The sequence below is a fragment of the Pseudophryne corroboree genome, chromosome 4 (genome assembly GCF_028390025.1).
Source record: "Pseudophryne corroboree isolate aPseCor3 chromosome 4, aPseCor3.hap2, whole genome shotgun sequence".
Taxonomy (NCBI): Eukaryota; Metazoa; Chordata; class Amphibia; order Anura; family Myobatrachidae; genus Pseudophryne; species Pseudophryne corroboree.
The window spans coordinates 846401154-846413672 of NC_086447.1; positions in this window are offsets into that span (position 1 = coordinate 846401154).

The following is a 12519-nucleotide window of genomic DNA, read 5'->3' on the forward strand; positions in this document are numbered from 1 at the left end:
TAAATATTGGCCCTGATGTGAACTTAATTTTGGATGTATTTGCTACGATAATGGAATATTGGCAACTGTCTTCACTGTTCTCCATTAGAATTAATCTTCATTAATACTGCAGGGTGATGGACTTCAACTTGTTGGGAAACGTCCTGATAATCCCTTCCAAACTGTTAGACAGAGAAACAATGCTCCTCTGAGATCACTGCAGATGTGCTTTCGCCTTGGCATACTGATAACTCAAATCCCAATGTTCCAGGGGAACTGCCAAAGACTTCCTTATAATAAAATAATGAAGTGCCCTTGATTAGTAGCACCTGGCTCAATTCACCTTCTTTAGAAATATGGAAGCAGTAAGCAGTAGTTATACTTTCACAAAGTCTTGTTGACATATTTTTTTTTGTTGTATAAATAATGATTAAGTAAAATTCTTTGTGTTATTTGTCACAAAGAACAAAGGAGCTAAGATTAGCTGGCAGCATATGAGTCCAAACTTGTATGCTTATTGAGATACATCTAGCTCTGCATCAGTATCATGTCGCCATCACTATACAGCAGTTTAGAGATGAGTGGGTCTGGTTCTCTGACCCACACGAACATACTGGATCCGAGGGGATCCGAGTCAGGGTTCGGGTCTTCCCGCCTGACTCGGATCCTAAAACGAGGCAAAACGTGACCAGTCCCGGCATTGGATTCTCGCGGGTTTTGGATTGCATATAAGTCCCTCCATGCAGTGATCGGCACCATTTGCTTCACTCCATTGTAACGCTATGCTGTACTCTGCTGTGTGTTCATCCAGGGGCTGCGCTGTGTCCATCCAAGGGCTGTGCTGAGTCCATCTATGTTGCACTCTGTGTCCATCCAGTGGCTTTGTCCATCCACTCCCTGTCCTGCCATACACTGGTGCTGCAGTGACTCTGCAGATCATCACTAACTTTGCATAAGCACTGTGACTCGAGCAGTGTTAGTTGTAAAAACAAAATACAGAAGCACGTGTAATGTTGGATTCCAGTGGAGACAAATTAATATTGTGTGAAGAAGATGATATTCACACTGATGGTGGTGAGGAATTGGATGAAGATGGTGATGACATCTTGCCTATGTAGAGCCAGTTTGTGTATGTAGAGATCATTGCCAGCAATGTCCACTGCCCATTGACAGCTTGTTTTGTGGCGGCCTAAACAAACCAATCACTTCAGCCACAAGTGGCAGTCCCTGTCACTGAAGTGATTGGTTTGTTAAACTGTACATGTCCTGATTAATATATACAACATAAGGGTGGATGGGAGGCAGACCCAGCACTGCCCGCTAAGCAAAGGGATGCAGAGGAGGTAGGCGCCAGGCTGGAGAGGCACTCTCTATGCTCTGCATCCCCACTGCTGCGTCGCCCTGTGCCGGCTGCTGTGCTTGTCAAACTATATGATAGCCAGCCGCGCCAGCAGCTTGAAACCTCCTCTCCCTCTTCCATGTGACAGCAGGGTTGTGCCGGGCCGGACAGGGGGCGTGGCTACACTGGAATGAAGGGCAGAGCTACACATGACTGAGGGGCGGAGCTACATGGGACCAGGCTGCTGATGAGGATGAGCTGAAGAGATGGCCAGTCAGACTCTTAGGTAAGTGAAGGCAAAGACAGTGTATGTATGTGTGTGTGTGTGTGTGTGTGTGTGTGTGTTTGTATGTATGTGTGTGTGTGTGTGTGTGTGTGTGTGTGTGTGTGGGCGTTGTGTGTTTAAGTGCCATTTCTGTGGGCATTATGTAAAAGCGGCACTACTGCTATGGGCATTACATAAAAGCAGCACTACTACTATGGGCATTGTGTAAAAGTGGCGCTACTACTATGGGCATTACACGTAAGCGGCACTACTACTGTGGGCATTACGTAAAAGCAGTGCTACTACAATGGGCATTACATAAAAGCGGCACTACTACTATGGGCATTACATATAAGCGGCGCTACTACTATGGGCATTACGTAAAAGCGGCAGTACTATTATGGGCATTATGTAAAAGTGGTGCTACTACTAAGAGCATTACATATAAGCGGCACTACTACTATGGGCATTACGTGAAAGCGGCACTACTAATATGGCCATTACGTAAAGTGGTGCTACTACTATGGGCATTATGTAAAAGCGGCGCTACTACTAAGAGCATTACATATAAGCTGCACTACTACTATGGGTTGTGCCGGGCCGGAAAGGGGGCATGGCTACACTGGAATGGAGGGCAGAACTACACATGACTGAGGGGCGGAGCTACATGGGACCAGGCTGCTGATGAGGATGAGCTGAAGAGATGGCCAGTCAGACTCTTAGGTAAGTGAGGGCAAAGACAGTGTGTGTATGTGTGTGGGTGTTGTGTGTTTAAGTGCCATTTCTGTGGGCATTATGTAAAAGTGGTGCTACTACTATGGGCATTACATGTAAGCGGCACTACTAGCATGGGCATTACATATAAGCGGCACTACTAGCATGGGCATTACATATAAGCGGCACTACTACTATGGGCATTACATAAAAGCGGCACTACTACTATGGGCATTACGTAAAAGTGGCGTTACTACTATGGGCATTATGTAAAAGCGGCGCTACTACTAAGAGCATTACAAATAAGCAGCACTACTACTATGGGCATTACGTAAAAGCGACACTACTACTATGGGCATTACGTAAAAGCGGCGCTACTACTATGGGCATTACGTAAAAGCGGAGCTACTACTATGGGCATTACATATAAGCAGCACTACTGCTATGGGCATTATGTATAAGTGGTGCTACTATGGGCATTATGTAAAAGCGGCACTACTACTATGGGCATTACGTGTTTAAGGGGTGCTACTACTTTAAGTGGTGCTACTACTGTTTAGTGCTACTACTGTTTAAATGGCGCTACTACTATGGGCATTACGTATAAGGGGTGCTACTACTATGGGCATTATGTTTAAGGGGTGCTAATACTATGGGCATTACATATAAGTGGAGCTACTACTATGGGCATTACGTATAAGGGGCGCTACTACTTTGGGCACTACGTATAAGGGGTGCTGCTACTATGGGCATTACATATACAGGGCACTACTACTATGGGCATTATGTGTTTAAGCGGCGCTACCACTGTGGGCGTTATGTTTAATGGGCGCAACTACTGTAGGCATTATGTATATGGGGCGCTAATACTATAGGCATTATGTGCATAAGCGGCACTACTACTATGGGCATTAAGTATGAGGCGCAATTACTTGGGGTATTATGTTTATGAGCGGCACTACTATTGGGGGCATTTGTAAAGTGCAACAGAATTTTCTGCGCTATGTGAGAAACTGTTAATAAATAAATAAAATTAATAAATACTATGGGCATTATGTATGAGCGGCACTACTACTAGGGGCAATATGTGTATAAGTGGCACTACTACTGTGGGCAATATATGTATAAGCGGCACTACTACTGGGGGCATTATGTGTATAAGCGGCACTACTACTGGGGGCATTATGTGTATAAGCGGCACTACTACTTGCTGTGTAATGTGAATACGATTGTGCTACTGTGTGGCATAAATTGAAATGGGGGTACTATTGTGTGGCCACGCAAATTCCTTGTGTGACCAAACCCCTTTTTCCAGCACATGCTGTCCCTTTGTAAAGTGTGGGAGGGCGCAAATTATAGTTTGCAAGAGGGCACTGAACACCCTAGCACCAGCCGTGGTCTAAGGGCCCAAGGACAATTTCATCTTGCACCTCTTTTATTTGCATTGTGCGCTGTTCGGAATATTGCTGATTGTCTTCTTGTGTAGACAACAAACATTTTCATAGTTTATTAAACTGCCACCCTGTCTGCCACAGTCCTTCCATGTTATATTCGGGGGATACTGTAACACCCTGGGGTTGGTGGGTATGTCTAAGTGGTTGCGAGAAGTATCACAGGTGTTGGGTGGCTATGTGACCTTTCCCCTGAAATGTTTCTCTCCATACCTTGGGGGTCATTCTGAGTTGATCGCTCGCTGCCAGGTTACTACTGCGCATGCGGATGCACCGCAATGCGCACGCGTGTCTTACAGGTACAAAGTGAATCGTTGCTGGGCAATGGATTTAAGGAAGAATCCATTCGCACGGCCGATCGCTAGGAGATTGACAGGAAGAGGGCGTTTGTGTGTGGTAACTGGCCGTTTTCAGGGAGTGGTTGGAAAAACGCAGGCATGTCCAAAGGTTTGCAGGGCGGGTGTCTGACGTCAATTCCGGGACCAAACAGACTGAAGTGATCACGAGGTGAAGTGATCGCGAGGGCTGAGTAAGTCCAGAGCTACTCAGAAACTGCAAAAAAACTTTTTCGTCCCGCTCGGCTGCACACGCGTTCGCACACTTGCAAAGCGAAAATACACTCCCCTGTGGGCGGCGACTATGCATTTGCTCGGCAGCAAAAAGTAGCTAGCGAGCGATGAACTCGGAATGAGGGCCCTTGTCCTGTAGTACCGTGTTCAGAGAGGTAGGATAGATTGATACAAAACAGGAGTTAGTCAGCATTTCCAACAGGATGTCTTTTTATTGAGCCGCAATGAACTCTGGATTGGAGATGATTAATTTTTTTTTACATTTATTTTGAGAAATCGCAATAAATAAGTGGGCATCAAAAAAGAACAAAATGAAGACAATTGTTACGAGCCACCGACTCGCTCTCCCCAGCGCCCAGGCTGTTGCTAACTTACCGGGACGCTGAAGAGTTACCACCCGGAGGCTTCCTGCGGGATGCTGGGAGGTGGCTGTAGTTACGTGCAGTTCTCAAGCTGCATGGGTGATTTAATTAGAGCTAATGTGGACGTGCAGTGCACAGACTGCACAGGATTAGTAATTAGGAAGCTGGGCTGCATGGATCCTGGTCATTGGTCAGTACTTCCTATTTATTCTCAGTCTGCCCATTTTGCTGTACTGGTCATAGGGCCTAATTCAGACCTGATCGCTCGCTAGGTTTTTTTTGCACTGCTCTGAACAGATAGTCATCACCCATAGGGGAGTATATTTTCGCTTTGCAAGTGTGCGATCGCATGTGTAGCAGAGCTGTACGAAAAGATATTGTGCAGTCTCTGCACAGCTCAGGACTTACTCAGCCGCTGCAAACACATCAGCCTGTTTGGGGCCGGAATTGACTTCAGTAACCCTTCCTGCAAACGCTTGGGAACGCCTGTGTTTTTCCAACCACTCCCTGAAAACGGTCAGTTACCACCCACAAATGCCTCCTTCCTGTCAATCTCCTTGCAAATGCCCGTGCGAATGGATTCTTTGCACAAACCCATCGCTGAGCGGCGATCAGCTTTGTACCCGTGCAATGCGCCTGCACATTGCGGTGCATACGTATGCGCAGTTCTGACCTGATCGCAGCGCTGCAAAAAACGCTAGCGAGCGATCAGGTCTGAATTACCTCCCATACAGTGGCGTAAGTTTGTCCCAGTTGCCGTGAGGCAAGGAAAACATTGGTGCCCCCTATATATATATATATATATATATATATATATATATACATAAACACACACACACACACACACACACACACACACACACACACACACACACACACATTTGTTCCTCCATAGCAAGCCTGCAGATTCTAACTATATGAAGCTACTACAAAACCATTGCAACTAGGCATATCTCTGTAGGGGTCCAGCCACACACTACATAGATCTGCTCAGTCACTCACAATGCTGATTATTTATCTGACAATTAATTTGCAAGTGTCATACCCAGGATTAGATCCCACAACCTATTACACTGGTAGCAGGTACCTTACTGATGGAGATATCTGCTATTGCATAGGAAGTATGAGAACTCTAACTACATGAAGTTACTTGTAATTGTCAGAGAAACTACGTCATATAGTTAGAATTCTCATGCTTCCTATACTGGAGCAAATAGCTTCATCAGTAAGGTGTCTACTTCCAGTGTATCTATAATAAAGAGGGTGTGATTTGTAATGTGTAGTGACTAGTGGGGAAGTCGGCTACAGAAGAGATACCGGCTGCTGTCAATTAACTTAATTGATTAATGTCGCTGAACACATGGAACAGGAGGAGAGGTGCCCCCCTTCTAAGCAGGATCCCGACGGCAGCTGACTCCGTTGCCTCCCAGAGTTCTGCCTCTGCTCCCATAGTTCCTACTTGCTGTGGGAGCCCTCGTCCCAGAGTTCCAGTTCCTGTCTACAGAATTCTCTCCTGCTTCTCAGTGATCATTTAGTGTGTCAACTCTGGTTTCCAGCCTCTGCTCTGTACCAGCCCATCATAGAATTGTATTGCTGAATTATATGCCTTAGTATTTCTTTAGTAATTGTTTAGTACTAGCTGTAGTAATGGTACTGTTCCTCCCAGCCCGGAGGTTGTCCCCAGTTTGGGGTGTCTTTTGTCTTAGTCACCTTTAGTATTAACCTTGCCCTGCCTGGCAGAACCTTATCCTCTCAGTTCTTTAGTTTATGTAACTCAGCCATAGTTTACCTTCCCTTCTCCCTGTTCATCCTTGCTGCCCACTTAGTCATCTTAGGGTTTCAGTTCCTGCCGGCTTTGATTCAGGTCATCTTGGGGTTGAGCTCATGCTACTACCAGTGGTGTAAGTCCTGGTGGGCATCCCAGTACCGGTAGACGCATACAGTCTATGGGAAAAGTGGCTCTTATCGGAAAGAAGACCTGCTGTGTGTGTTCTATGAATCTCAAACCCAGGTGTACAAGGGTCACTGCCTGAAGATCTACGAGCTACATTGAACTCCAAAAGAAGATCTCTAGCTCACCATAATAACAATTGGCTACAGTTCACACCACAAAGGATCGGTCTATATGCAAAAGACAGTCGATTTGAATCACAGAATAATGGCAGATTATAATTTGAATCACAGATGAACATGTTATAATTGGAATCACAACTGTTAGCATAGGATGATTGGAATCACAATCTATAATGTGGTCATAAGGAGAGTGATGAAACACAAAATCAGCAATAACGAACATTAACTTTCTAGCTTTCCCTAGCCAAATGACGATAATCTTCACCGGCAATAAACGTTGGAGCTCTGGTAGAAGTCTGTAATGCCACAATGTGTCAAGAGAGAAACTGGCACACATATGTATGGGGAATCCTGGGTTGTCATAGTGACCAATGTTTCTCAGTTTTATCCAAGGAGGGTGTAGCTAGCGAAGGGATGGTAGTGTCTCTTGACAAATTTACAGTGGGGCAAAAAAGTATTTGGACAGCCACCGATTGTGCAAGTTGACCCACTTAAAAAGATGAGAGAGGTCTGTAATTTCCATCATAGGTACACTTCAACTCTGAGAGACAGAATCTGAAAAAAAAACCAAACCAGGAAATCACATTGTATGATTTTTAAACAATTTACTTGTATATTCTTGTGGAAAATAAATATTTGGGCACCTACCAAGCAGCAAGATTTCTGTCTCTCACAGACCTGTTACTTCTTCCTTAAGAAGCTCTTCTATCCTCCACTCGTTACCTGTATTAATGGCACCTGTTTGAACTGGTTATCTGTATAAATGACACCTGTCCACACCCTCAAACAGTCAGACTGCTACCTCTCCACCCTGGCCAAGACCAGAGAGCTGTCTAAGGACACCAGGGACAAAATTGTAGAGCTGCACAAGGCTGGGATGAGCTACTTGACAATAGGCAAGCAGTTTGGTGAGAAGAGATCAACTGTTGGTGCAATTATTAAAAAAATGGAAGAAATACAAGATCACTGGCAATCTCCCACGACCTGGGGCTCTATGCAAGATCTCACCTCGTGGGGTATCAATGATCTTGAGAACGGTGAGGAATCAGCCCAGAACTACACGGGGGAACCTGGTCAATTACCTCAAGAGAGCTGGGACCACAGTCACAAAGGTTACCATTAGTAACACACTACATCGTCATGGATTGAAATCCTGCAACGCTCGAAAGGTCCCCCTGCTTAAGCCAGCACATGTCCAGGCCCGTCTAAAGTTTTCCAGTGACCATCTGGATGATCCAGAGGAGGATTGGGAGAATGTAATGTGGTCAGATGAGAGCAAAATCGAACTTTTTGGTATAAACTCCACTCGCCGTGTTTGTACCACCAAGAACACCATACCCACTGTGAAGCATGGGGGTGGAAACATCATGCTTTGGGGCTGCTTTTCTGCAAAGGGGACAGGACGACTGATCCGTATTAAGGAGAGGATGAATGCGGCCATGTATCGTGAGATTTTGGGCAAAAACCTCCTTCCCTCAGTAAGAGCATTGAAGATGGAACGTGGCTGGGTGTTCCAGCATGACAATGACTCCAAACACACCGCCCGGGCAACTAAGGAGTGGCTCCGTAAGAAGCATTTCAAGGTCCTGAAGTGGCCTAGCCAGTCTCCAGACCTCAACCCGATAGACAATCTGTGGAGGGAGTTGAAAGTCCGTGTTGCCCGGCGACAGCCCCAACACATGACAGATCTAGAGAAGATATGCATGGAAGAGTGGGCCAAAATACCTGCTACAGTGTGTGCAAACCTGGTCAAGAACTACAGGAAACGTTTGACCTCTGTAATTGCCAACCGAGGTTATATTACAAAGTATTGAGTCAAACTTTTTGATTGTCCAAATATTTATTTTCCGCAAGAATATACAAATAAATTGTTTGAAAATCATACAATGTGATTTCCTAGTTTTCTTTTTTTTCAGATTCTGTCTCTCACAGTTGAAGTGTACCTATGATGGAAATTACAGACCTCTCTCATCTTTTTAAGTGGGTCAACTTGCACAATCGGTGGCTGTGCAAATACTTTTTTGCCACACTGTAACTCACTTAACAATGAGGGTCTTGAGGTTGAACAAACTCAGTCTCTCTCTCTCTCAGTTACAGGGCTTCACTTATGCTTGCAGAAATAACTCCGCCCTTACAGAAAAAATGTCTGCCTTGAATTGTAATAAAACTCAGTTTTTGATATCTCCCATGTGGGGGAAATGGTTTTCTTCAATAACCTCTTTGCGGGGTTTAACTTGTGGAATATGGCGCTGTGCCATCTGCGCCCTTCAAAAATTGCATAGCTGGTGACAGTGGTTACTTAAGCTGAATATCAAACTGGCCTGGGGCTTTGGTCACTTAGGGGTAAATTTACTAAGATTCGTATTTTCACGTTTGAGGTCAAAGTTCAATCACGAATGACATCGCAAGTGTAAATTTGCAACTTTTTGAATTTATTACGGCTAATTTACTAAGCTGTCGTATTCTGCATTTTCCGTTTTACCGATGTCGATGTCATTCGTTTTTTTTTGGCAGTGTTTTACGTGAGTGACTTGTAAAACACTGCCGACTTTAATACAATGAATCTCGGCCGGATCTGAGAGATCCGTGCTGGGCTTCATTGTGCACCTTGTTAAAAAAAATAAAAATGTTTAAACTTAAAAAAAAAATTGCGTGGGGTCCCCCCTCCTAAGCCAAACCAGCCTCGGGCTCTTTGAGCCGATCCTGGTTGCAAAAATATGGGGAAAAAATTGACAGGGGTTCCCCCATATTTAAACAACCAGCACCGGGCTCTGCGCCTGGTCCTGGTTCCAAAAATACGGGGGACAAAAAGCGTAGGGGTCCCCCGTATTTTTTAAACCAGCACCGGGCTCCACTAGCTGGACAGATAATGCCACAGCCGGGGGTCACTTTTATACAGCGCCCTGCGGCCGTGGCATTAAATACCCAACTAGTCACCCCTGGCCGGGGTACCCTGGAGGAGTGGGAACCCCTTAAATCAAGGGGTCCCCCCCCTCCAGCCACCCAAGGGCCAGGGGTGAAGCCCGAGGCTGTCCCCCCCATCCAAGGGCTGCGGATGGGGGGGCTGATAGCCTTTGTTGAAAGTGTTGAATATTGTTTTTAGTAGCAGTACTACAAGTCCCAGCAAGCCTCCCCCGCAAGCTGGTACTTGGAGAACCACAAGTACCAGCATGCGGCGGAAAACCGGGCCCGCTGGTACCTGTTCGTACTACTACTAAAAAAATACCCCAATAAAGACATAAGACACACACCTTGAAAGTATAACTTTAATACATACATCCACACCACCATATACACATACTTACCTTATGTTCACACGAGGGTCGGTCCTCTTCTCCATGTAGAATCCATGGTGTACCTGTTGAAAAAATTATACTCACAAAATCCAGGGTAGAAGGCTCTTCTGCTTGTAATCCGTTTGTAATCCACGTACTTGTCAAAATAAAAAAACGGACACCCGACCTCGCACTGAAAGGGGCCCCATGTTTTCACATGGGACCCCTTTCCCCGAATGCCAGAAACCCCCTCTGACTTATGTCTAAGAGGGTTTCTTCAGCCAATCAGGGAACGCCACGTTGTGGCACCCTCCTGATCGGCTGTGTGCTCCTGTACTGTATGACAGGCGGCACACGGCAGTGTTACAATGTAGCGCCTATGCGCTCCATTGTAACCAATGGTGGGAACTTTGTGGTCAGCGGGTGACCGAAAGTAACCTCACCCGCTGACCACAAAGTTCCCACCATTGGTTACAATGGAGCGCATAGGCGCTACATTGTAACACTGCCATGTGCCGCCTGTCATACAGTACAGGAGCACACAGCCAATCAGGAGGGTGCCACAACGTGGCGCTCCCTGATTGGCTGAAGAAACCCTCTTAGACATAAGTCAGAGGGGGTTTCTGGCATTCGGGGTAAGGGGACCCATGTGAAAACATGGGGCCCCTTTCAGTTCGTGGTCGGGTGTCCGTTTTTTTATTTTGACAAGTACGTGGATTACAAATGGATTACAAGCAGAAGAGCCTTCTACCCTGGATTTTGTGAGTATCATTTTTTCCACAGGTACACCATGGATTCTACATGGAGAAGAGGACCGACCCTCGTGTGAACATAAGTAAGTATGTGTATATGGAGGTGTGTATGTATGCATTAAAGTTATACTTTCAAGGTGTGTGTCTTATGTTTTTATTGGGGTATTTTTTTAGTAGTAGTACTACAGGTACCAGCGGGCCCGGTTTTCCTCCGCATGCTGGTACTTGTGGTTCTCCAATTACCAGCTTGCGGGGGAGGCTTGCTGGGACTTGTAGTACTGCTACAAAAAAACAATATTAATTTTTTTACACAACGGCTATCAGCCTCCCATCCGCAGCCCATGGATGGGGGGGACAGCCTCGGGCTTCACCCCTGGCCCATGGGTGGCTGGAGGGGGGGGACCCCTTGATTGAAGGGGTCCCCACTCCTCCAGGGTACCCCGGCCAGGGGTGACTAGTTGGTTATGTAATGCCAGGGCCGCCGGAAGCTATATAAAAGTGTCCCCCGGCTGTGGCATTATGTATCTGGCTAGTGGAGCCCGGTGCTGGTTTCAGAAATACGGGGGACCCCTACACTTTTTGGCCCCCGTATTTTTGGAACCAGGACCAGGCGCAGAGCCCGGTGCTGGTTGTTTAAATATGGGGGAACCTCTATCATTTCCCCCCCCATATTTTTGCAACCAGGGCCGGCTCAAAGAGCCCGAGGCTGGTTTTGCTTAGGAGGGGGGACCCCACGCAATTTTTTTTGAAAAAAATACACACTTTCCCATCCACTTCCCACTGATAAACATGCACGGATTTCATGGATCCCTGCATGCCTATCCAAACACGGGATAAAAAAGCAGGTCTGTTTTTTTTTAGCACTTTTTCACGAATTGTATTTCTGCACGGCAGTGTTTGGCAATTGTCGGCAGTGTTTGTGATTTGCACTTTTTAGTAAATTCCCGATTCCTACCAAATTGCAGGCGTATTTGACCGATGGTGTATTGATTCGTGATTTTTTCCTAGGACTTCCAAAATATTACGAATGCCCTCATCACTGCCGAGATTTTTGCTTAGTAAATTACCGAAATGACACTTTGAATAAAAAACGGCATCTCGGACAAAATCGGGAGCTTAGTAAATATACCCCTCAGTTTCCAATGTACTCACTCAGACTTAGGGCCCGATTTAGATCTGTTCGCTGCTGTGCGTTTTCGCACAGCGGGCGATTATCGAACTACTGCACATGCGTATGCACTGCAATGCACACGCATGTCGCCAAACAGCGACAGGATGGTGTAAAAATTTCAATCGCACGGCTGTTTGCAAGGTGATTGATAGGAAGAGGATGTTTGTGGGTGGTAATTGACCATTTTCTGGGAGTGCCAGGAAAAACGCAGGCGTTCCCAAGCATTTTAAGGGATGTGTGACATCAGTTCCGACCCCGATCAGCCTGATTTCTTCACACACTGGGGTTCATTCCAAGTTGTTCGCCCGCTAGCAGTTTTTAGCAGCCGTGCAAACGCTTTGTCGCCGCCCACCGGGGAGTGTATTTTCGCTCTGCAGAAGTGTGAGCGCTTGTGCAGCAGAGCGCCTGCAAAAATATTTTGTGCAAAACAAGACCAGCCCTGGACTTACTCTTCGTGTGCGTTAATTCTAACGTTGCAGGGACGGCTTTTGACGTCACACACCCGCCCAGCATTCGCCCAGCCATGCCTGCGTTTTTCCAAACACTCCCTGAAAACGGGTCAGTTGCCA